The sequence below is a fragment of the Choloepus didactylus genome, chromosome 6 (genome assembly GCF_015220235.1).
Source record: "Choloepus didactylus isolate mChoDid1 chromosome 6, mChoDid1.pri, whole genome shotgun sequence".
Lineage (NCBI taxonomy): Eukaryota > Metazoa > Chordata > Mammalia > Pilosa > Megalonychidae > Choloepus > Choloepus didactylus.
In genome coordinates, this window is record NC_051312.1 from 116,487,986 (window position 1) to 116,512,522 (window position 24,537).

Sequence of the window (24,537 nt, forward strand, 5' to 3'; positions counted from 1 at the left end):
TTTGCTTCTGCAGTCACCTGCATTCTGTCTTGCTCTTATAAGGACCCTTGTGATTACACTGGGCCAAACCACACAATCCAGGATAATTTTCCCATCTCAGAATCCTTACTTTAATCACATAAATAATGCTCCCTTTGCCATGTAAGGTGATATATTCACAGATTCTGGGGACTAGGAGAACATCTTAGTGTGGGGCAGGGATACACTATTCTGTCCACCATATCTGCTTCCCAGGTTTTTGTTTGTTTGATAGCTGATGCTAAAATAACTCTTAAGTAAAATAAGAATAGGAAGGCCTTTCATAAGTACTTAAACATGGCGTGTCGGTCAGTGTCCAGTCAGAAAACAGAAACCATATCAGTAAATAGAACCGGGAAAATTTAATATAAAGATGTGTTAACTGATAATCGGTGATTAGCTACTAACGAGATAAACAGAGAACTCTAAGGCCTACAGAATAGCACAGAGAAAAAGCAGCTACTACTACTACTTTTAGGGCAAAGGGATTGTATACAGGGGAGGAACTAAGAACTTATAAGAGCCCCCCACCACACCCCACCAAGGCTGATATACAGACTTCACTGGAAGGGGTTTGGTTACCAGAGGAACACACAGTATACTGAGGTCAAAGGGACTTGCTAGAGGGTATGGGCTAGAGCTAGTCCACAAGAAGCAGGGTATTCGTGGCAGAGAAGCTAGCTGGAAGGTGGAGGATGCCAGCTGGTCTCCCAGAACCACTGAAATAAGTGCTGTGGGCTTCCTGCACATGAGCTGCTGAGTGTCTCTCCTCCTGCCTCTATTGACAATGCCCAATGTTGTACTGGTTGGAAAAGGAGAAAGGTTTTCAGTGTCCAGCCCCAGTATCACAAAGCAGAACAAAGGACATCGTTGGAGCTGAGAGGCAGTAAATTGATAACTGACACAAATGTAAAGACTGGTTAACACAAATCAAAAGCAAACATGAGGAATGGTAAAATGGTGGAGCCTTTTCCTATTAAATTAGAAATAAGATATCTAGTTATTTTCACTATCAATGAACATGGTTTGGGAGCAAGTGCATTTTAAGAAAGAAAATGAAATAATTGGTATGTACGTTGCATACAAACTGATGAAATTATCTTTATATTCAGAAGGTATGATTATGCACCTAGAAAACCAAGACACTCCACCCAAATCAAACAAAAAAATCAACTTATTGGAAATTTAGTAAGAGAATTTGGTAAGGTGTATGGATACAAAATACTATACAATTATTAAGGTATTTTTTTCTAAACTGGCAATAATCTGTGGCGAATGAGAGGAACTCTCACTTACAAAAGCAAAAAAAAACCCCCCAAAAAACATAAAATGTATAGCAATATATATTTCACCAGAGATACAGGACTTACCCATCATCTTATGGAAGGACCTAAAATAAAACTTAAATAAGCATCTATCCCATATTCTAGGATAATAGGTTCTTCAAAATATCAATAACTTCCATATTTTAATTTTAATTGAACTCAAATAATCCAATTTTTTTTAAATGGACAAATGATTTTGAAGCTCATATGGAAAAACATGTCAGAAAAGAGCCAAGACATTTTTTGAGGGAAAGGAATGAGAGCAGGACTTGCTCTATACAATTATTAACACAGTTTTTAAAATTGTAGAAATTAAGAGTAGTATATATAGTATATAGTATAGTATTATGTTATATATAATATTAACATTGGATTAGGCAAATAGTTTAGTAAAAGTAAAATAGAAACCAAAAGAATATTCACATACATGTAAAAACATATGACAAACTGAAATTTCTATTTAATGATTAAATCTGGTTTATTTAATAACTGGCTATCCATAATGAAGGATGCAAAATTATGTCCCTTCATACTTTATGCAAAATTATTTGATGGCATAAAAATTAAAATGTTATATGAAAAGCACATCATAAAGTAGACTGGCACTTTTTAGACTGGGAAGAGTACAGTTGTAAAATCTATAGGAGACAAAGGATGTCATCCTTAATATACAAATTGAGGAAAAAATAACATTAAAAATATAGACATGGAACACCAAGAGGCAGTTTAAGGAAGAGAAAATGCACATAGACATTTGAAAAGATGCTTAGTCTCATTATTTTAAAAAATGCAAATTAAATTAATAATGAAATACCATTTCTCCCCAGCTAACTAAAGACAAAAGTAAAGAGATTTTCTGAATTATCAGTGGATAACTCCATTTTGATCCAAAATAGTTAGCAAAATTTAATAAACAAAAAATACACATCTCCATGATACAAGTAATCCAATTTTGTGGAGTCTATATTTCAAAAATATCAGCACAATTATAAGCTCATATGTTCAAGGATGTGTAACGTGACATTTAATAGTTTCAACAGTCTTGATCAGCAGCATACAAAAGATACAGTATTAACTTCTGGAACTGGCTTTAAATTCAAACCTTAAGTCTCAACTTGCTTTCTAGCAGACAGCTTGATTTAGATACTTTCAGATAAATTCAGTCTAATTAAGTGATTTCATGGGTCATATTCATTATAATTATTCATTATAATTATTCAGTATTCATTAAAATTCATTATTATATATATATATTCAGTATTCATTACAGTTATCTAATCTCCAGGAGATGCAGCTGGAGCCAAATCTTGAAGGAAGATAGAACCAGGACCAACAAAGAGGAGGTGAGTGAGTGATGGGTGACTGAGCATATGTGTGTGTGTGTGCGTGCATGTGTTGGTTGAGGAAAGGTAAGAGGAAAATCTTAATAATATGTTAGAACTTATGGTAGAATTGAAACCAAGGTCATCCCAACTGGACAAGATAACTCTCTCCTCCCCAATTAGCTTTGAACACCTACTCCCTTATCTTTATTGCTTCAGGGATGGTGACTTTTCCGATAGGTTAGAGAAGACAATAATAGACTCTGGCTGTGGAGCGATGCATAACATCCCCAGTGAATGAGATGCCTTCCAGAAATTTGATGTTCTCATTTTTCCAAGTTTATGATATCCTTCATCTTGCTCAAGACTAGAAAAAAGGAGGTGAGTTTTTTGGGGGAGTTTGTTTTGTTTTGTTTTTCTATTAAAAGCTCCAAATTGTATATAGTGTTATAATGTTTATAAGTTAAAATTCTTATAAATTCACTTTCAAATTCTTCTCCAAATCCTGCAAGATAGGCTATATAAACATCTCATTTTATAGATATGACAATTAAGACTTATAGAGGCTTAAGAATTTCCTAAGGTCACATGGCTAGTAAGTGGTAGAACTGGGGACTTGTGTTAAGGTGTTTTCAAACTAACTTTAATACTCTTTTCACTGCTCCAGTCTTTCACAGATTTCAGGGGTCCATATAGCACATATGTAATTTTTACTATGCCCAAATATAACCTGTGATATTGTTGATTTTAAAATATCAGTTGAAATCTGGGACTGTTACTAATTCTTAATCTTGTCATAAGCAATGTTTATGAAGTATGGTTTTGATGTGTTAGCCATTTTTTTTCTAATATATGTTAAAAATAAATACATATCTATAAGGTCTGTTTAGGTGAAGTCAGGGTAATTGCTGCAGGGGTGACTTGGAAGTAGGTCTGATTGGTTACTTACCGCTGGGGTTTAGTCAATAGCAAGTGTAATCCTCACAGGTAAGGAGGAGCTGTGTCCTCCAACTGAATATAGATGGTTTCAGTGTTTGCCGTATACAGGCACTGGGCTCTGGATCTTATTACCTTTAGTAGTCTGCATAGCACCTTGCACTGTACTTGGATTGTACCCGCTCCTTTACCTGTTTGTTGTTCCCTGACTGAACCCCATAAAACCATGTTCTGTGTGCCCAGGGGAAAGGCTCCACATACATTGCCTACGCAAAATCTGGTCTCTCCTTGTTTTCTGGATTACTTGGACTTTGTTTTGGGTAACAGCACCCCCAGTTGCAAAACTATATTTCTCACCCACAATAGAAGGGCTATGTGATACTATTCTGTAAATGAGATGTAAGTCCTAAATGGGAAATTTCTGGGTAAGTTTTGTTTTCTCGTAATAAGTACTACCCCTTACTCCTTGTCATGTAGCCCTTATTCTTCCTGCCTGGGAAATGGATAGGAGGCTGGAAGTGGGGTAGCCATCTTGTGACCACAAAAATGAAAGCAAGATGGAGCTTTGAACCTTAGATTGGCTGGCTCCAGATTGCTTGCTATGCGAGAAAAGCCTCTATTTGGCTAAGCACTTTAGTATAGTTTCTGTTATAGGCAGACAAATGAAATGCCATGCCTCTGCATCGCTTTACTAAACCAAACCCTTCTCCAGGTTGCAGAACCTAAGAGTATGAATTGTCAGAGAAATGCTACAGTTAACCATATATATAGTTGCTGAGTACTGCTACTTTTACCTGTCTTTAAAGAGATCAGAAATTCTGAAATAGACAGTCTATGTTTGTGAGATATGACTCACTCTTGTTATTTAATGTATACATTTTAGACCTTCATTGAGTCATATTTTCCCATTTATTTGTTTAGTAGCTGAAATCACCAATCCAATGACATATTGCAGATTTTTAAATATTCCTTGCAGCCAGTGGCCATAGATCATCTAGACACAAAGCATTCTATGTAATAAATGTTTTCTCTTTACCCATCTCTAAATACTCACTTTCCAGAAGTCTGCTTTAGATCAAATGGAGATGGATATGTGGGCAGAAGGAAAAAGGGGGAAAAATGGAGTCAGAAAAGGTAGATTTGAGGAATGAGGAAGACAGAAAAGAAAAAGAACATTTAGGGGTAACAGACTGACCAAGGTGAGGGTCTCTGTAGGATGCCTCTTAATCAGGAATGCAGCCACTTATTGCCAGGGACTGTGCTATGAAATGTTGAGCACACATGGAAGCTCAGGATGAAAAGGAGATATTTGCACACTGATGTTCATAGTGGCATTGTTCATAATTGCCAAGAGATGGAAGCAACCTAAATATCCTACATCAGATGAGTGGGTAAATAAACTGTGGTACATACATTTGATGGAATACTACGCAGCAATGAGAAAGAACGAGGTCGTGAAGCATATGACAACATGGATGAACCTTGAGGACATAATGTTAAGTGAAATAAGTCAGATACAAAAGGAGAGATATTGTATACCACTGATGTGAACTATGTGAAAAACGTAAAACAAGTGTCTTATATTGTAGAATATAGGGGACCTAGAGATAGACAGCAACTAGTGGAGGGGGAACGATAATCTAATAAGAGCAGATAAGATATTGAGGATAATCTTAATGATATGGGAATGCTCAGGAATGACTATGGTTTGTTAATTTTCTTGGGGTATGGTAGGAGCATATTGGAAGAAATGTAGTTATTTTAGGATTTTTTTTTCTTATTCCTTTGTTTTGTTTGAAATATTTGTTTTTTAATTTTTTTAATAAATAAAGTGTTTTTTAAAAAAAAGGATGAAAAGGGGAGCTTTTCAGGTGAAAATGCTATTCAGTGTCATGGTGGGTCTGAAACTCCACCTCCCAGGCCAGTGTTGCTCTCTGCAGTTTTGCAGAACAAGTCTGAGTTCACTCATTGTCAGGGAAGGGATAGATGTCTCATTAGCTTTACATCAAATTTCAATCTGCCGATTTCTAAGTATAAATTGTATTTTGGTATATATGCTTATTCTTTTGGATGTCTGTTCTTATAGCTTCTCTGGTCAACAGGAATTATAATTTAATGGAAAGAGGGCTAGGCTTGGAGTCAGAAGACTTCGTTTGAAGCCTAGTTCAGCCATATACTAGTTTTAAGTTTCAGTTCCCCCATTGGAAAAATAGAGAGAATATCTATCTTACAATTTGTTAGGAAGCTTCTGTGAAATAGTGGATTCCTTGTACCACAGTAATCAACAGCAAAATTAAATAGATGAAAGACAGACAAATCAGACAGGGGTGTGGTCAGGGCAGCCTGGATTAACAAGGGTCTCACTCCTGAATGCCTCCCAGCTCAAGCAGTTAATATAAATGTGTGCAGTGGGTCAGGGAAGGCAGTGATGATTTGGAGAGTGCTGGCATGGAAAGGCACAGAACTATTCAGTTCCAGTGGATGGTGGCCAAGTGGAAATGCAGGCCTAGATTTTCTGGATTTTTTTAGAGAGGCCGTGTCACCTGCTTTCAAAATGTTGGCAAATATTTCCAAATTTTAAAAGATAGTTTGTTGAATATTGTTTGATTTTGCTTATATGAAATATTTAGAATAAACAAATTCATAGAGGCAAGTAGTAGACTACAGATTACTAGGGGCTGGGAGATAAGGAGAAGAGAGAGTTATTGCTTAATGGGTGCAGAGTTTCTGTTTGAGATGAGGGAAAAGTTTGCATAATGCGTATTGGTGATGGTAACACAATATTGTGAATGTAATTAATACCACTAAATTATACATTTGTAAGTGGTTAAAGTGGGAAATTTTGAGTCATATATATCTTACTACAATGAAAAGCTTAACAAAAATACTTTGTTGCACCAAACATACAATCCTGGATGTAATGAGTGGGATACTAGTTTGTCATCTTTGGGTTACAATGAATTTTAAGGGAGGATTTTAAAGTCCTTACTTGGCTTTGGCTGAGAAATGGGCCCTCTTGGATGAGAAAACTGTTACAAATGTCTGATACTCTTGTCACCAACACAGCTGCCTCATTTTCACTACAAACAAACAGTCTCCAAAAAAAGAAAAAAAATTTCTTCCTGGTAGTTTTGAGCACAGACAGCTGCAAACAAACAGGGTTGCTCAGCAGAATCTGATGGTGTTGAGAGGAAGTTGCATTATTTCATTGGAACAGCAAGCAGGCAGAGGAAATTTAGACTGTGTGTGTGAAATAAGGAAGACTGACTATGACCAGAGAATGGCCAAAGGCATGAACATGTAACAGAAGTCGTCTAGAATACTCATCAGGGCATCAGGAAGAAATTCGAATTTCTCGTCTAATGTCCAGCACTTTTTGGTGTGAGAGCCTCAGGTTAGGACCGATTGTTGTCAATGACCTCAGATCTCTGAATGTGAAACTCACTGTATTGAAGTCTTATTGTCTGAAAACTTTGATCCTGATCTCTTTTTTAATTTCACATTATGAATAGTCTTCTGTTGGGGGTGGGGGAGTTTTCTCTGCTGGTGCATTGTTCTGGTGAGGGAGGCCACATACCCGTGCTGAGGTGGCATTTGGTCAGAGCTGCTGGAACATAAATTAAATCTTTTGGAATCAACTCTTTGAAAACCCACATTCCCCATGGTATGGAACTGCTTGTTCCTGAGTAGGATCACAGCAGTTATGGGGCAGGGAGGAGCCACTGCAAAGGGAAGGAAGGACTAGACATCTTGGGTCCCGACTCTGTCCTAGGCCCTGGGCTCGTTGTTCTCCTTGGTAATGTCATTTCAGGTGTGTGGATTTCTGGGACTCTTCCGTCAAAGAGAAAATAGTTTGCGCATAAACTGAGTATCTCTTTCTTCATACAGTGGTGGAAAAGAGCTCCAATAATAAAATAAACTTTCTGTTCTCTTGTAAGGACTTCTCTATCTATACATTCCCACTGAATTCTCCTGCTTGAATATTTTCCTCCTCTGTGAGCCACCAGTATTGAGGGTTTCACAGATGAAATAAATGTCCATGTATTATCTTACAGAAGGAATATAGGGTAGTGGTTAAATTCTGAAGTTGACTTTTCTGGATTTGAGTCTTGGTTTTCTAACCCCAGTTTCCTAAACTATAAGATTGGCATAATAATAAGATACTTCATAGATTATTAGCATTATAGTAAGTAGTTCTCAATAAGCAATAGTTGTTGTTATTATTATTATTTGTTCCTTATATTATCCCTGGAAAACAGGTATTATCCAAATTTTCCAGATGTGGAAAGAAGTTAAGGTACTGCAGTAAGAGAGTCCACTAATCTTAAAAGTCCTTTACTTTTTCTTTAGAGGGACCAGTGTCACTCATGCAAACTTACAGATTCTTCTTGGTTCTCCTTTTAGCCATGGTTAAGGAACAGAGTTTCCACCAAGGCGATAATCATCTTCTTCATGTTCAGGCTGGAACTGGGCTAATGGTGTACAAGGTATCTTGGTTTTAACAAGTGATTTGGTTAAAAAAAATATGTTACAAAGTATAAATTTAATAGGTGTGCATTCCGAGGTACAGAATAAAAAGACTAAATGAGAACCTCCCGGGTTGCTAGCACTGGTGGCTGGAATGGCAAGAAATGAATAAACAAGTAGTTTCAAATACCAGACTTTAAAAATTTTTCTATTAGATATACTTGTTTAAAGGTTTCATGTTTTCAAAAATTCTAGAAGAATTTTTTATAGGGATTAACTTTCTGTAGAAGGCAGCCAGTCTGGCAGCTAGTGTCTCCAGAACATCTCTGTGTAGAGAATTGTTTTGCAGCTGATATGCTCTAAAAAGTGAGTCTGGTCTAACCCAGTACGCAAACGTAGAGCTAAAAGACAAACGGGAAATGCGCCAGGAGAGTGATCAAGATCACATTTCCTTCTCAAGCTCAGTCAGTTGCCTTTTGAAAAGGCATAATATCTTTCTGAACTTCATTTTGTGTTTCTCAAAAATGCAGTGATAATAAATGCCTGCTTTCCAGAAGGAATGTTTTTCCAGATGAGATCATGCATAAGAGATAGTAGATGTGGAAGTTTTTCAAACGGTAGAGATCAGTACATATATAGGGAATTATTAATAGTTCAGCTGTTGAAAAAAGTGAAGAAGGCATGTTCTCTAAAGGTAAACTTTTATTCTAACAGTAAAAGACTCCATCGCCATTATTTAAAGGCATAAATTAAATTATGGAATACAATTCTATTTCATTATAAGACTTAATAGCTATTTTGTTTTATTTCAGATGTTTTAAGCCTCAGAAGTATCTGAGCTTTCTTAGGAATGTATAATCCTATAGGAAATAGAATGTTAATTGATAATTACAAGAAATAGGATGAAGTAGGGAGGAACATCTTAAAATACTTGCATTACAAATTTCCTTAAATTCTTACCCAAGCTAGGGATCTTTTTTAATAAAACCTTTTTATAGATCTTAGGTTCATAGATATTCATTATGATATTTTAATGAAGATTCAACATTGTTTAAGAGAATCAAAACTGACTAAGGAGTGTTTGTCCCTGGAGTTATCAACAAAGTCTCTTTAGTCCTTTGTCTTTTTTGTTAACTTTCTTTGGCTATATATTAAAAGTCTTCCTAGGAAGGGTAGTTGAATTCTTATTAAGACAATTAGAAAAATCTTCTTGGAAAAGGAGAAATTATGATTCAAACCTTGAGGATGAAGGAGATTTAACAGATAAATGGCAAAGCAAAGGACGGCACATTAATTGCCATCTGTGAAGTGTAGTAATACTGTTTTTTGACATTCGTAAGAGATTTTAATCACTGATTGCATTGTTCTTATTCCTTTTTATACTTAGGAATTATAACTAGTTTAGTATGTCTTATATAATTTGCCTAGTCACATGGGCAGTTGCTATGTGCTAAAACTTTTTTTTTTTAATGAAGCAGAATCAAGTATTACCTGAACTAATATTTTTTTTTAAAGCATATTTCTGATCATGGTACCCCTCTTTGATCTTCAAATAAAAAGAAAAAATCAATGCTTACCAAGAGTTCCAGGGGCAGAACAGACTGTAGGTGTGAGCTCTGAGCTGTGTGCTGATTCACTCTGGACTATTTTTGGTCTCTTTAAAATTCAACTGATCACTCCCACAACCGTCTCAAGAGTAAAAGGAAAGGTTCACTCTGGTTTTCTTTGAAACTTCCTATGGGTGTGTGTTTTAAATTCTTTACTCAAAGGATAAAGAGGAATGACTCCTAACCCTTTCCCCCTCTAGAGCCTATTATTTTTAAGATCTTTGGACACTTCCAACAATAAACACGAATTGTAGACTCTCAAACACATTTTCTGCCTCACTTGTCTCTCCAGTTCTCAGACTCCTTAGAAACAAATGTAATTTTATATCGAAGTGGTATCAGAGCCCATTTGCGAATCTAAATGCATTGATAAGTGCAACGCTTTCAGTCTCATGGGAAAATCTCTGCATCTTCTCAGAGCTGTAAATGGAGACATTAGATTTCCATCTTTCTCCAACTGTTGCTGGTCCTAGTTACCATAGGGCTGCACAAAATAGGCTCCTTTCCCAAAACCCCTTCTTCTCTTATATTAGCTCAAAGACCTCACTGCCCAAAATCTATCCCCAAGAGACCTGTGCCTTAGGACAGAAATCTTACCATCCCTTTGGATGATGCATGTTTTCCTTTAACAGGCAGATGCCCCAGGAAGATGTGATAATTTATTTATATCTTGGAGTCCTGATTCAGAGAAGGCATTCGGTGGGAGTGGGTTTGCAGGGAGTAAGCGCGGACAGGTGCAGGGCAGAGCTCTGCTGGTAGCAGGTAGGCCGGGAGAGCTCTGCAAGCAGGCGGGGGTGCAAAAGATAAATCTCCACTTGACAACTTTCATTTGGGTCACTTCTGAGTCTTTGGATGGCATTTCTAAATGTATTTAATTCTTTAGCACCAATGTGAAATTGACTAGCTTTCGATTGTATTTACAGTAACAACCTAAAAACCCCAGCTAACCAGAGCTACCTTCTTTGCCAAAGTTGACAGTGTACTTTTAATATAAACATGTAAGATTTATGAGCATGCTCACTGACCTTCAGAGCTAATCTTAAAATTCCGTACATGGGAAGCTGTAACATTTTTTAATGTAATTGAGAAGTTGATTTGTTACATTTTCTTTCAATTGGAATTTCTGGCAGCGAATCTGATATGACCTAACAGGTACCACAGTCTGGTACAGGACAGAAACATCCTCCCCCCTGCTGTTGTATCTGGGTAGCTTGCCCTCATAAAGTGAGTTGCTGTTCTGTTGATTTAGTTTATTTTGAGTTCCTTGCTGTTGAGATTTTTATTTGGAAAGAAACATATTAAGAAGTCATAACAGCAGCAACAGTTTTGAACAAATAAATAGCAATTAAATAATTCCTAAATGAAAGGCCCTTACAGAGAGTCACAAAGGACAAGATTTATTTACTGTGGCATCTTAAAGCCATTTTAAAAGTTTTTTTGTCTTTCAAGTTCTATATTTACTTTTCTCATCCAATACTCTTTTCTGTTTTTCTTATTTATGTAACATTTATTTTAATGACATTACCAAACCATGATAGTTTTCCTACTTAAACATTTTTATGCTCTTCCTTTCTCATTAAATTAACTTCACTGTGGATTCTGTAATATAAAGTTCTCAACTAGACACTTAAGCACTTTTTCTATTTTTGGTTGGCTTTTCATTGCCCTTGTTCTCCAAAGACTTGGTCTAAAGAAAGTTTGCACCAATGCAGAATTTCATGCTAACTACCTATTTCCTTCTATGCCACCGTATCCAACTCCAACAGATGGAGGTTCCTTCTGTGTATACCAGCCTCTCTTCTTTGACCTCTAAATGTAGAATTAAAGCCTATGATTTTTGTTATGGCTAAATTTTCATGAATTCTTCTCATGTATGCAGTATTCTTCATCTCTAACAAGATTTTTAATTTAATTGAGGGTAGACACTGTCTTCTACTTAGATACCCTATAACTTCTTGAATGGTGCATAATAGGTGTTCAATGCATATTACTTATTGCCTTTTAAAACAGACTGGGATATTCCTTTTTGTCACCATTTTCAGATCCTTGTTTGGTTGCAGAAATATTTGTAATTTCATTACCCCAATCATTGTAAACCTATTTAGGTCTTCATTCTTTAAAATAGGATTCTATTTAAGTGATCACTAGATCAAGCATTTAGATAACCTAATTCATTTTCTTTCCTCCCTACTTTCCTCCCCCACCCTTTCTTTTTTGATAAAGGTCATTATTGGAAGACAATGCATTGCATTCTGCTTCCAGGCCTACAAAAACTTGCTTTGAGACATTTAAAAAGATATATATCTTACAGAGATCATTCTTCTATTTGTTTTGCGTTTGGAATTAACCCACTGAGTTTTGTACAAATTAGTGATGAGAGATATAGATAAGAGGTAAAGTTCCAGAACTGCTAAATTCTTTATTAAACTTTATTCTCACTTTTGTTTTTATTTTGTTTCTCCTGAAACCTCAAACAATAAGAAAGTAAAAGGTTATACACTATTTTCTATTGAGTGTGTTAATGACCATAATAAGTGAAGTGGAAATACCTACCTCTATCATTTCTTTTGATTGAAAAAAAGAATGATTGGAAATTTATGGTGCTCAAAAACACTTGATTTATTCTCAGAAATATAAGAAAGTCATTTCAGTTTTCCCATAAATCCATATTTAATACATAAAATACAGATAATAAATTATATTTTCATTATATTAGTATTGTAATAATGTTGTGGTCCTGACTGAAGAGGGAGATTAAATTCACCACTTTAACTCTATGTGAGCCAATTAAGGGCAACCCACAATTTAGCAGCCTCTGTGTCAGCTCAAAATCCCCTTCTGTCAGGAGCTCCACTAGATCAGTAACATTCTGTGGTCGACCTATAAAATCAGTGTCTGGCTCCAGCTCTCACACTCATACACTCACACACTCCATGACCTTGGATAAGACACAGACTCCCTGAGTCTCAGGGTCTCTATTTGTAAAATGAGGTGGTGGACTTGATTTGTTTCCGAATATGTCTGGTATTGTCGAAACCTCTGAGAAATAGATGAAAGTGATGGAAAACACATGCATACACAGACACTAAAAATATGCATAGATGTGCTAGGATTCAAGCTGCCTCAAAGCCAGCCCTTGGACCACAGATAAAGAACCCATGGACCACAGGATCTTTTACAGGCCTGTGCAAATCTAATAATCTGTGACTCTCTGATAACATTTTTATTATAAGTAAACTTAAACAGTCTACTAAGACACAAAAAATAGACAAAGGAAGAAACGTACAAAATTTATAAGCAATAAGATATTATAAGTGCAACACGTGGACAAGAGATATATGTTGAGATACTAGATTGCTGTGTTTGGAATGTGGTGAAATATGCAGAAATAAAATAATCAAAGCTTGTGTGATGCTAACAATGCATTATCAGTAATATTTTGAATGATAAGATGGCTGTTTATTATAATAGGAATTAAGTTATACATCCTCTAGAGGTACATGTTATTTACCAAGTCATTCAAAAATTTTACATAGAAAAATATACTGATTCCAAGAACAGACGGAAATATAATGATTTTCAAATTAATACAGAGGGCCCTATTAATTTGAAATACATATTTTGAAGAAGACTTTTAAATAATTCCTTTTTACATTTAACATGCACACTATTAAAATATTCAGTTGCAATTATTTAACAATTTTTGTTTCATTAATAAACTTCTGTATTTCTGTTTGAACAGTTTATCCTGGAGTGTGACATCAAGCCTTTTATTATTTTGAGCAGATAAAACAGTGGGCTTGTCTGAATATAATTGGAAAGAATTAAAGTACAAATTAACATGCTGAATAACATGGCCAAATACAATTTCAGGGAAGTGTAATAGAAAAGCAAGATTTTGTTCTTTAGAACCAAGTTTTAGTAAAGGCAGTGGGTAGAAGGTAGGAAGACAAAAGAAAAAGTGTTTTTGCAGATCAAACAAAAAGTCCTTTTAAAAAAAACAATCAAAATTTACTGAAAAATAAAGAAAAAAAAAGGTTTCATGCAGAGGAAAATGCTGTATAAAATTAGGTTTGGAAGTGCCACAAATCAAAGTATCACATTTTACTGTTCATTAGTGTTATGTCTAAAGTTACATTAGTCATATCCAGTTTTATAACTGAATAGGTAAAATCATGGTAAATTATTTTGGGAAATCTTGTTAGTACTACAAATTACTTCAGATGATTGATAGATGTATAGGATAGAGAAAGGAATTAGATGTTTTTTGCATTTTTCAGAAAGCACACTGAAATTAAATGGAAACACTGCAGTTCACGTTGCATTTGGTTAAACAGACAACTACTACTAAGAATTTATAAAATTAAATTAAATTAAAATGTTAAAAGTGAGATTGAAACATGATGTCCATATTTCAGTATAAGGATAAGGTATAGTTAAGAATAAGAAATGTATGGTACTATAATTTCCAAATTTTGGGTTTTGAGAAATCGAGATCATGTAACCCCATTTTTCAGATAGGGAAAATGAAGTTCAGAGAAGTTAGGTGACTCAACCCAGCTCAGAAGTGTAAGAGTATGTATGCGCTGGAACCCAAGTTTTCTTTAAAGCTTCCAAGCTTCCAAGCTCTTTCTCCTATATTTTAGCCCGTAATAGTAACTTTTGCTCTTTTGTAAAAGGGACTTGATTATATTTTTCTCTAGATTCCATGCGAAGAATAGGCATTCTTAAAACTATAATAAGCTTCTGGGGAAAAAATAAGTCTGTATTTTGGGAAAACTGAGATATAAACAGGACTAATTCCCAATATCACAACCTCTGCTAATGAATTCATCAAAGATCAAAAGAAACCCAGCTCCCACCCTACTAAATTTGTGATTCAAGATTTGAGTCAGATTTTAATTACTGGGAATATATATATATTCCAAGACTCAACATTTTCTTACAATTGACACCATCTGTGCAACTGGGGATATTGGTCTCTTGATTGTCACATCACTTTGGATTAAAAGGTTAACTGATAGCTCCTAGATCTATAAAAATTACCATTTTTAACTGTGTTTAAAAATATATATATATATATATACACACACATACACACACACATCTCTTAAAGAAAATATGCTTTAAAATCCTATTCACCATGAAATTAGGGAATATTATATAAATTATGATGACTATATCATTTTTGGAAGTCAAAGTTTCTCTCATTTATCCTGTAGCTTTTGGGTGTCTACAAATGACTTTGCAAGGAATACTGTTTGATAGTTGGAATTCTGAGGATAAATTCATATTTCTCAACATTTCCATTATTATATTTACTAGATATTTCTGTTAAAATCGATGCTTTAATCCCCTGTCCTATTTAAGGGGATTTCCTACCTTTCCTACTTTACGTATCAGAAGATAAAGGTAAATAACCATTTAATCCTTATTTAAAGGTAAGACAGATGTAGACACTAAGCATTTCTGTTGCAAAACACTCAAAATATGTCAAGTGCTGGATAAAATGAGAATCTAATTATTCACAGAATCTATAAACTTTGAAAATAATTTTCCTTAATTTATTAAAACCACTTTAGTAGATTTATCACCGTAGAATTGTTTTTTTCTAAATAAAATTTCAGTCAAACCGACTCGGATGATATAGGGCAAACAAAATGTTTTTACTTAAGTCATATTTGTTTTGATGTTCATAAATCTACATAAATTTCCTAATGATCATAATAATTAAAAGATAAATGTTCTTACTGAAATATTACTAAGATATAGATTGTCTTAGTGAATCCGTGTATTATACTAAGATTAAGTTTCTCCATTTCTTAAATAAAAATTACAGTTGTGACAGATTTAATATGCATATGTGGAAAAACATTTTAGCTTGAAAAATGTGACAAACTTTCCTTTTGGAAGAAGCAGTGGTGCAAGAAATTTTCTTTCAAATTTAATGTACTACTTGGAAACTTTATTTCTTCTTCTGTAAAAGGAGAGTCATAAACTTAGTTTTGCAAAGATTGTTGGAAAAGCTAGAGATAACGTGTATAAAGCTCCTTCTTAGTAGAGGGCCTGGTGTATAGTAGGTACTCAAGTGCCAGCTAATAAAAGAGTAAGACTAACTGCAGATTGATGGCTGAACTATAATAGTAGGAACTGATATTAACATAGGTTTTAAAAGAAAGAGAGGAATGAAATTCTACTAAACAAACCATATTTCATGAATGTAAGGTACTATGATGCTTGGTGGTGTCTTTTGATTCTAACACAAGGTGTCAAGAGAACAAGAGATTTTTACACAATGTACAACTTTTACTTGGCTGACAGCAATTGTAAGATAACATCAACTGTAAGATGTGTCCTGGTTTTAGAGGAATTAAAATGTGCAAAAGTTCAGTGAAAATAAACGACAGGAGGCTTCTGCCATAGGAAGAAAATAATATACACTAGGCAAATCAAGAAATATGCTACCCGTGTGACTGTGTACAATGGTTAAAAATGGTTAACTAGATTTCAATTTATTCACCTTTAAACATGTTTCATTAAAATATCAGACTCAAGTTTTGTTTGAAAAAACATGGAATACTTCCAATTTTCAGGATGTTCATCATTTATCAGAACAAAGACTACATGAAACAGTATTTCACAAAATAAGAACTTAGTCTTTGGTTCACATAGTAATATCTGAGATATAACAATATGGAAGTCCTTTAGTGCCCCAAAATAAACTTTAGATTTATAATTGAAAGTTAATCTAAACTATTTTACAAATAGCTTTTCCAGAATTATTAATTTATTATGTATATGTAATACATAGTTTTCTTCTTTCTTTTCCTCAATACTTCTTTTTTAAAGAAATATTATTTAATGGTGGGTTGGGGTGGGTGTTAGGTTAGAGCTACACAAATGACATAGATTTGGTATGTACAAGCTGCCTTGGGTGGCAGCTATCTCAGGTATAGGAATTGAAAAATTGTGGGCTCTTCAAATTGACAGTTTTATTGACTTATGTCTGATTATTTTTCACTTCTAACAGTCCATCCTTAATCTCATTTGCTGAAAAATTTGCTTTGATGAATACCATGCTATTTAATTTCACATGACCTACAACATTAAAAATTATTTATTGCTAATGAGTTTTTATGAGATTAAAACTTGTATCCTTAATCATCTATTAAAGAAAAAGCCACTTATGTTTTTGTCCAGTGCCTTTGGAGGGTTAAGAAATCAAACACTTAGATAGTGCTTACTAGGCAGTGCTCTAAGTACTTACAGTAACTTATTTAATCCTCGTAACAACCCTTTGTGATAGGTACATTATTATGCTCTTTTAGCAGATAATGAAGGAGGCAGAGAAATGAAGTAGATTATCCAAGTTCATATAGTTAGCAAGTGATGCATGCCAGAATCAGACTGAGGTGTTTGGCTCCAAAACATGTTCTCTTCATCACTGTACTATGCTACTTCTCTTACATCACAGCATAATTATGGGCAGCTGGTGTATTATAATTCAGACCTGAAAACTATTGGTTTTTTCTTATGGTGCTTTCACTGTTTAAGTTTTATGAATTCTAAACTTCTCACAAATGATATATCTCAGAGTTCTGCATTTTATAAGTCAAAGTATTCTATTTGTTAGGATTAGATCGTTTGCATGATAGAATTTGACCTCATCGGATCAGGTAAATGTAACATTCCACGTTTTAAATAAAATGTGGCTTTAAAAAGTAGGCATTTAGGATTTGTTCTCATGTAACTCTGATACCAGGGACTGGAGTCCCACATGCATTTACATCTATGGCTGTTTACCATGTTTCCTGGTTTGTTCACTAATGAGCTAACTTAAAGATAAATTAGGTAAAAGCCCACCAAATCTCAAAATCACATATTTACCAAAAAAAATACATATTATTTTGTAGGTAAATATGAAGTTTTTTTTAGCATGACTTAAGTTTGTAAATCTGAATATGGGGGCATGTTTAATTTAAAAACTGAAAAACAATGTTAAACAAGAATAAGTGAAATATTTTTTTATATGTTGTAGGAATGTTTCATGGCAAAATTTTCCAGGTCAACTTTCTGGTTTCTCCAATTTATTCCAATTCTAGTTGACAGGATAAGAAAAAGGGTGCTTAAATTTCAAACAGTAGTATCTGGCATCTTATCAGCTGTAACTTAGAGCTGGAAATCTGGCCTACTCTTTTTTCTTTGCACCTCCAGAGGTTTAACATGGTTCCTTATATACTCTAGGCACTTATTTTATTTAATGAAGGGATATAATTTGCATAATTCTAGTATTAAACGATTTCTAATTCCTAGTAATGAAACTAACACACAATAATATTCTGAAATACTTTCTGAAATATTAACAATTAGATTACATTCTTTAACTTTAATATTAGGAGCATTAAATTTCATATGAAAATTGATAGTATTTGCATGAAAAAATCAAACTTTTTACTTTACTGATGTGAGAGATCAATATAACACATTAGTCATTCTTACTAGATGTCATTTGATTGTATTTTGTCTTCATGGTTGCAAACTAGTTGGATTCCATTTTATTCTCTGAGAATCACCCCTTGCTTTGTTAAAATGCATGCACACCAAGGGTATTGTCCATATAACACTAAATCATCCACATTAATATCTCACCATATGCTACACACAATATTGTACAAACTGATATGTTGGTTATAAATTCAAAGTGACTGGTAAACAAGAATGTACTGATTTTTATGAACCTTATATATAATTATATGATGTTTTGAGGCTCTAATCCATTGGTAAAGACAGATCTAGAGATGAGTTTATTCTTTATTCATGCAGAATAATGGCAAGAAATATTGAGGTAAATTCCCATTTTTGTTTTTAGAAAACATATTCTTTGAAGATTCATTGCAGAATACTAGCCAGTTTTATGTAAGATGCCTGTCAAATTGAACACACTGATTCAGTATTTTTTATGTGAATCACAAAAGAGTTCCCCTGAAATTCAACTTTAGTTTAAAAACAAGGATGGCATTTTGAACTATTACTTTAAAAATAAGTATATGATGATGTTGTTAGGCGCCCACTATAACCTAATTTTCACACCTCTAGATTTGTCACCCAGCCAGTGCTGGGAGAACTGTTAGGCATACACGGATGGATGGAGATTCTCGTCCTTTCTGGAAAACCTCATGTGGATTCCCAATGTACTTAAAAATATTGTCCTTCCCACTCAGTAATGAGGAGCTAAGTGTGAGAAATTAGACTCAAGAAGTGTACAGGGGTGCAATATTTTAAAAAGTAAGTCTGGTGAAGTACTTAGTGTGCTGGGATTCACTCAAACCTGGGGCATAGCAATGGGAACCAAAAGGGGCGTGTGTCATGAGAGAAATGACTCCCTGCCGCTCTTGTCAAATATTACCTTAGTTTTACTCACAAGGAACATAATAGGTAACTTTGAATATTTCATCAACTTCAGCGTAACAAAATGTGAACATCAACTTAGTGCAGAGTGCTCTTCTAAATATTTTAAGGAGAGTACAAAACATTAAACTGAAAACAAGTATGTGATGATGTTAGGTGCCCACAATCATCTAATCTAATGTTCACAGCTTTGCATCTGTTACCCATCCAATGCCAAGAGAATTGTTAGACATACACAGATGGAGGGAGAGTCTCCACAGCAGATACCTCAGATGGAGTCCGAATGTACTTTTGAAATACAGATTTACTTAAATATATTAATCTTTGTGTTTTTCTTTTTGGCACCTGACCCTTCTCCTGGTTAGTTGGAGGCAGCTGAGGTGCTCTGAAGAGAAGTAGTATTGTTATAGAAGAATAAGTCAATGTCAGTTTCTGACTTGCACAATTGGTCTCTGAAATCCATAGCAAGACAAGTCTGGAGAATGGGGCTTTCTTAAGAGGAAAAAATGGTCTTCTAAACCTCAAAGTTATCCTCTAGAGATGGACTCAGCCAAGATAGTAATTGGGAATAGGTGAAGGAACTCAGTCTAAGACCCAGGGGAAGCATCCGTTAGACAGGAAGAGGAGTGAGAGGCTTCCTTGATTAAGAAGGAAGAGGTAGGACCAGGAGGTCAGATGTCAGTGTCCCAGTTTTTGACAACATCTTCAGATTTAATCTAGTGGGAGGCAGATGAGCAACAGAACATCCTGACGAGTAATGGAAAATCGCAGAAAATCGTGGCTTCTATGCATGGGCCTAAAGACTGCAAGCATCTCAGAGAAGCCTGGATTCAGTGTGGTGCAACCCAGGGTGGGCATGGAAGGTAGCAATGACCTATGGCTTCTGGTGGAGGTATGGTGACCCCACAGCAGAGCCAGATGGAGAAAGTAGTTGGACTTAAGAAGGATTTGCTGAGCCAGCAAGGAATTGAAGGTACCAAGTTACAAAGGAAATCCACAGCAGCCTGCAGTATCAGAGATGAGCAAACAGATGAGTCCACAAGCCAGAGACTTAGGTTTGAAAGCACAGCAGAGGATTCTAGGACCAGCCACGGGAGGGACTGGCATGGCGAGTCAGGACCCAAGAGTAAGAGGCCCCTTCCCCACTGCCACTGCCTGCATATAGTAAGTTCCTTCTTGGTCCTAGCTGCCAACTGCTAAGTGAAAGTGATAGCCCTTGCTAGAAATTGAATGAGGTAATCCAAAATAAGACTTTCAACTAGAAGAGACTGATAAATTCTAAATTGCCAACTTTGCAGCCCATCCTACTACCTACCGGTCCTCCCTCCTCACCTCCCCACATTCTATGGATGGCTCATGAGGAAGTCAGAACTCTATAAAGAAAATTAAGCATTTGTTTTATGTCCCATTTTGTAATTACACTGGATGACACTATCTGAAGCAGCATCTATACAAAGGATGTGTTTATTTATTATTATTTCAGCACAACTCACCTTCCCTTTCTTTCCTATTTGCTGAGTCCTGAGCTGTTCTAGCCTTTCCTTTGTGTGCAGACCTGGTTTTCAAGGTTAGATAGACAAACAAAGATGGGATATTGGTGGAGGGGAAGAGAATGTTTGGATAAATAGTTTTGGAACTTGGTAGAACTAAGTTTCTTAGTTTTTATTGTCTGTCTTGATGAAAAATTTGCAGTTTCAGCAGAAGAATAAATAAGTATCAGTCTTGTATTTTACAATTTATATGGTATAATTCACCTACTTTTGTTAGTTCTGTATATATATATTTTATCCTTCTGGTAAATTGGGGGAAGAGATCATGATTACCTCCCAACTCTTCATGTTTATCACCTTCATTTTTTTTTATCCAAATACTGAAACTTCCTCAAAATTACTCTTTCCAAGTTTAGCCACCTCCACTCCATCCTCCATACTGCAGTTAGAGTGAGCTTTCTAAATGTACCAAAACGAATTATGCTGCTCTTCTGCTTGAGACAAAATCGAGTCTATACTCCTTAACATGGTATACAAGGCCACTGATGATCTGGACCTTGGTTTCTTCTTCATTCTCATCATCTGTCCTCACCTCACACTCTCTCTTGCCCTCAAGATTTTGTTTATGCTGTTACCTCCTGTTTGGAATACTCTTCTCTTCCTGCCTTTGGCATCTCCTAACCCTGCATATTTGGCTAATTCCTAAACCCATTTTAGGTCATGGCTAAGACCTGACTTTTTTCAGGTCTTAAGTTCACGCTAGTTGTCTCTAATGGGTGTGCCAGTGGTTCCTGGTACTTCCTCACTGTACACTGTTGTCACTTGATCTGCCTCTATTCCTCAACCAACTGTAAGCTCAGAGAAGGGGGAACTCTACTTACTGTGTTCAATGGTTATCTCCACAATCTGCATAATGACTGGAACACAAAATAGTAAATGCTTCGTAACTATTGGTTGAAGAATAAAATGATGCCTAAACTAGAACTTTTCAACTTTTCAAAATAACATTTTTTGCTTTTGGTTTTTGTGTCCTGTTTTTCTTCTGTTACCATAGACAACTGAGAGTTGGCTATGTTTTGTTGTTGTAAACTATTAATAGAAAGTTTGAAGTTTCAGAGGTGGAAGGAACACTTTGATCCTACTTTCAGTGTTTAAAGGTGTAATTTGGTACTAGCCTTTTCTTTTCTATTTTTTTTTTAAAGTAAAAGTGTTAAGATCTTTGTACTAAGGCACCCAAATTGCTGACAGCTAAATAGGACTTAATGATCAGTGATTTTTTTCTAAACCATGTAGCCTCAAGTTAGAACATAAAGAACTTTCTTAAAAAGCAAAAGGCTCTGAGCATATTTATGTTTTAGGTTTGGATAGTGAATGATATTTCCTATAACATTTAGCTTTGTTATTACTGTAGATAATAACCCAAGCATTCTATCATCAGAATAATTACTTGCTCAATATTCAAGGAAAATATATTTAAGTTATTGTTTAGGGCAGCGCTTCATTTCACTTTGTAGATCATATGTATTCTTTCCAAAATACAAAGAACTTATATATTTCTCTTCTGTTTGTTCCAGATTTCAGTGAAAAGCTTTTTTGTTAACTCTTCGATCTGATTTTTCTTGTAAATATGACCCTATCAGAAAAGTTAAAATGCACACAACACTCAGGCCCAAAGCAGACACTTTATTGGCCATATTGCCACGTTCCAAAGTCTGCCATGTGAAGATCTCTTTCTACCTCTAGTCATATCAAATACAGGGCCTGCCCTTTATGTAAATTCTGTATAGCATTTTGACACTATGGGAGACTAAGCAGAGCTGCATACAGATCTCTGCTTTGACAATGACTTGGTACTCTTGTATTAACACTCTATGTAACTTTTGGTCTTTCTCATGAACCTTAAAAGCCCTAAGAAGAAGAAAATTTAATTTTATATAAAATAGTATGGCTTCAAATCTCAAGTTCTTAACCTAGAATTTGGGAAAGCCATGATAGAAGTCAGTTGATTATTTTGTTAATATAAAAAAAAACTAATAAAGTTTTTTATCTGTCAAAGCTGCACAAAATATGAAATTAGTGTGGATGTAACTGTCACTCAATTAGGCTCAGTTAGGTTTCTCAACAGCTCTAAATGATGTATCTTTGAATGATAAAACATTAAGAAAATAAAGCAAGTATTTCTTAATGGTATAGTTTGGTGGATACATACTTTCAGATGTTTTTCTGTGAGGTGTTAATAGAAGATATCTTCAGTGGCAAAAAATTTAAAATCACTGCTCTTTATAAATAATTTATAACCATAAAAACTCATAGGTAAGTAAACATGATAGACAGACTTTAAGTGGGTTTCATTTAGAGTAATTTATGTTTGGTAAACTGGATACATCAGGATTTGATGTAGTAATAAAAATTTCAAAAGATAATAGAAATAAGTTACAGTGTATGTGCTGACAACTATTTACAATATCATTTAAATATTTTACTCATATCTATCTAAATATTGAGCATGACACTCATGTCACACTGCAGAGTTAATAATACCACACATTTTCTTTAACACAGTGGATACGGTATGCTTTTTAAGCTAATTCACATTTCTCGAAAAGTACTTTCTCAGTTAAAAATGTCAACCAACTTAAAAGTAATGCTTTCCCCACTTCCCCATGAGTGGAAAGAAAGCAAACAAACCTGTTTAACAGTAAGGTCAGCATGACATAAAACAACCAGAGCCAGTAAACTGAAAATGAGGTTGACATTCTGGGATTAATCCAACAGTCCTGCAACCGTTTTCCAAACTCCACAGCTGCAGAAGGCTGTGGACAAGCCTGGGTGCAGCCTCCAGGAAGTGCCCAGAGCTTGGGCTTGGAATGTGATCAACTTTAATGAGTTTTCTTTGCCTTAGCTTTAGGGTATTCAGAGAATCACTGCTGTTAGGAACAGGGGCTACTTAATTTATCACAACCCTGAAATTCCTAAATCTTCTCCAATAATGGGGAAGGCACATTATTAAAGGAAACTACTCTTTGCTTCTTATTTTCAAGTTTTAAGACCATGATGATTCAGGCCTAACTCTGGAGTTACAGGTTATTGGCCGCAGGTAAGAACCATTTTCCTCATCTTAAATAGGGATATAATCCAAACCTGAACTTGATTATGTAGGCCCAATTCAGTTTGAATTAATAATATGGGATGAAGTAAAGACCAATCCTGATCGAATTGGATTCAGTAATATGCCGAGGGTAGTCATGTACTCTAGTCATTTCAGTTAATTTTGGATTTGTTGAGGACCAGGGAGTGTGGAAAAATGTTACATTAAGTAGATGGTAGATGCCAGGTGGTGACAGGAATTGTGTTTTTCATCCAGTCTTGAGTGAGGATAAATATAGTGAAACCACTATAAAATCACCTCCAACGCAGAAGGGAGAATGTTATTACATGACTTAGTCTAGAGAAGGTAAGCAGATTATGTGATTATGTATTTCATGTATAACTGAAGAGGTGTAGAAATTATCCACATACTTTGGGAAAAACAAAGCTATTCCTTTGCTTGACTTGTCCGCTTGTCCATTTCATTTTGTCAGTGGAGACAGGGTTGTTGAATTTTTGAACATAAAAATGGAGATTTTTAAATGTGAAAAAGAATTTTTTTTTTTTGAGTTTTTAGTGCTTCTTAAACAAAAGGCATTGGGATTGTAAAGATATTTAAAAGGGTACACATTCTATCCTGAAGTATCGTTATGTAAAATGGTAACTGTAGATGAGAAATTGTTCTGGTGTTCATGGTAAAAACTAGAAATTTAATAGCCAACCTACCAAAGGAATATAAGATAACAGATCAACATGGACATCAACATCTCTTTTGTATATATATGTCATAACTTTCTTAAGGACAGGAATGCTCTTTGGGGGGGGGGTGATGACTTCATCATAATTTCTAGACCCATTGTTCCTTTTTGTGGAGTAA

At 35.1% G+C, this 24,537-nt stretch overlaps 2 long non-coding RNA genes across 3 annotated transcripts in view; one reads left to right on the forward strand and one right to left on the reverse strand.

Moving 5' to 3' along the window:
* LOC119538327 overlaps positions 1 to 9,712 on the reverse strand; it is a 43,829-nt gene extending 34,117 nt beyond the window's left edge. Inside the window, exons 1-2 of the long non-coding RNA XR_005217544.1 lie at positions 9,646 to 9,712; positions 7,981 to 8,073 (exon numbers count right to left, since the gene is read on the reverse strand). This is a non-coding gene — a long non-coding RNA (uncharacterized LOC119538327). The remainder of the gene's footprint in view (positions 1 to 7,980; positions 8,074 to 9,645) is intronic.
* LOC119538326 overlaps positions 1 to 24,537 on the forward strand; it is an 86,940-nt gene that overhangs the window by 524 nt on the left and 61,879 nt on the right. For both annotated transcript variants that reach the window (XR_005217542.1, XR_005217543.1), the window contains exons 2-3: positions 2,629 to 2,686; positions 2,885 to 3,046. This is a non-coding gene — a long non-coding RNA (uncharacterized LOC119538326). The remainder of the gene's footprint in view (positions 1 to 2,628; positions 2,687 to 2,884; positions 3,047 to 24,537) is intronic.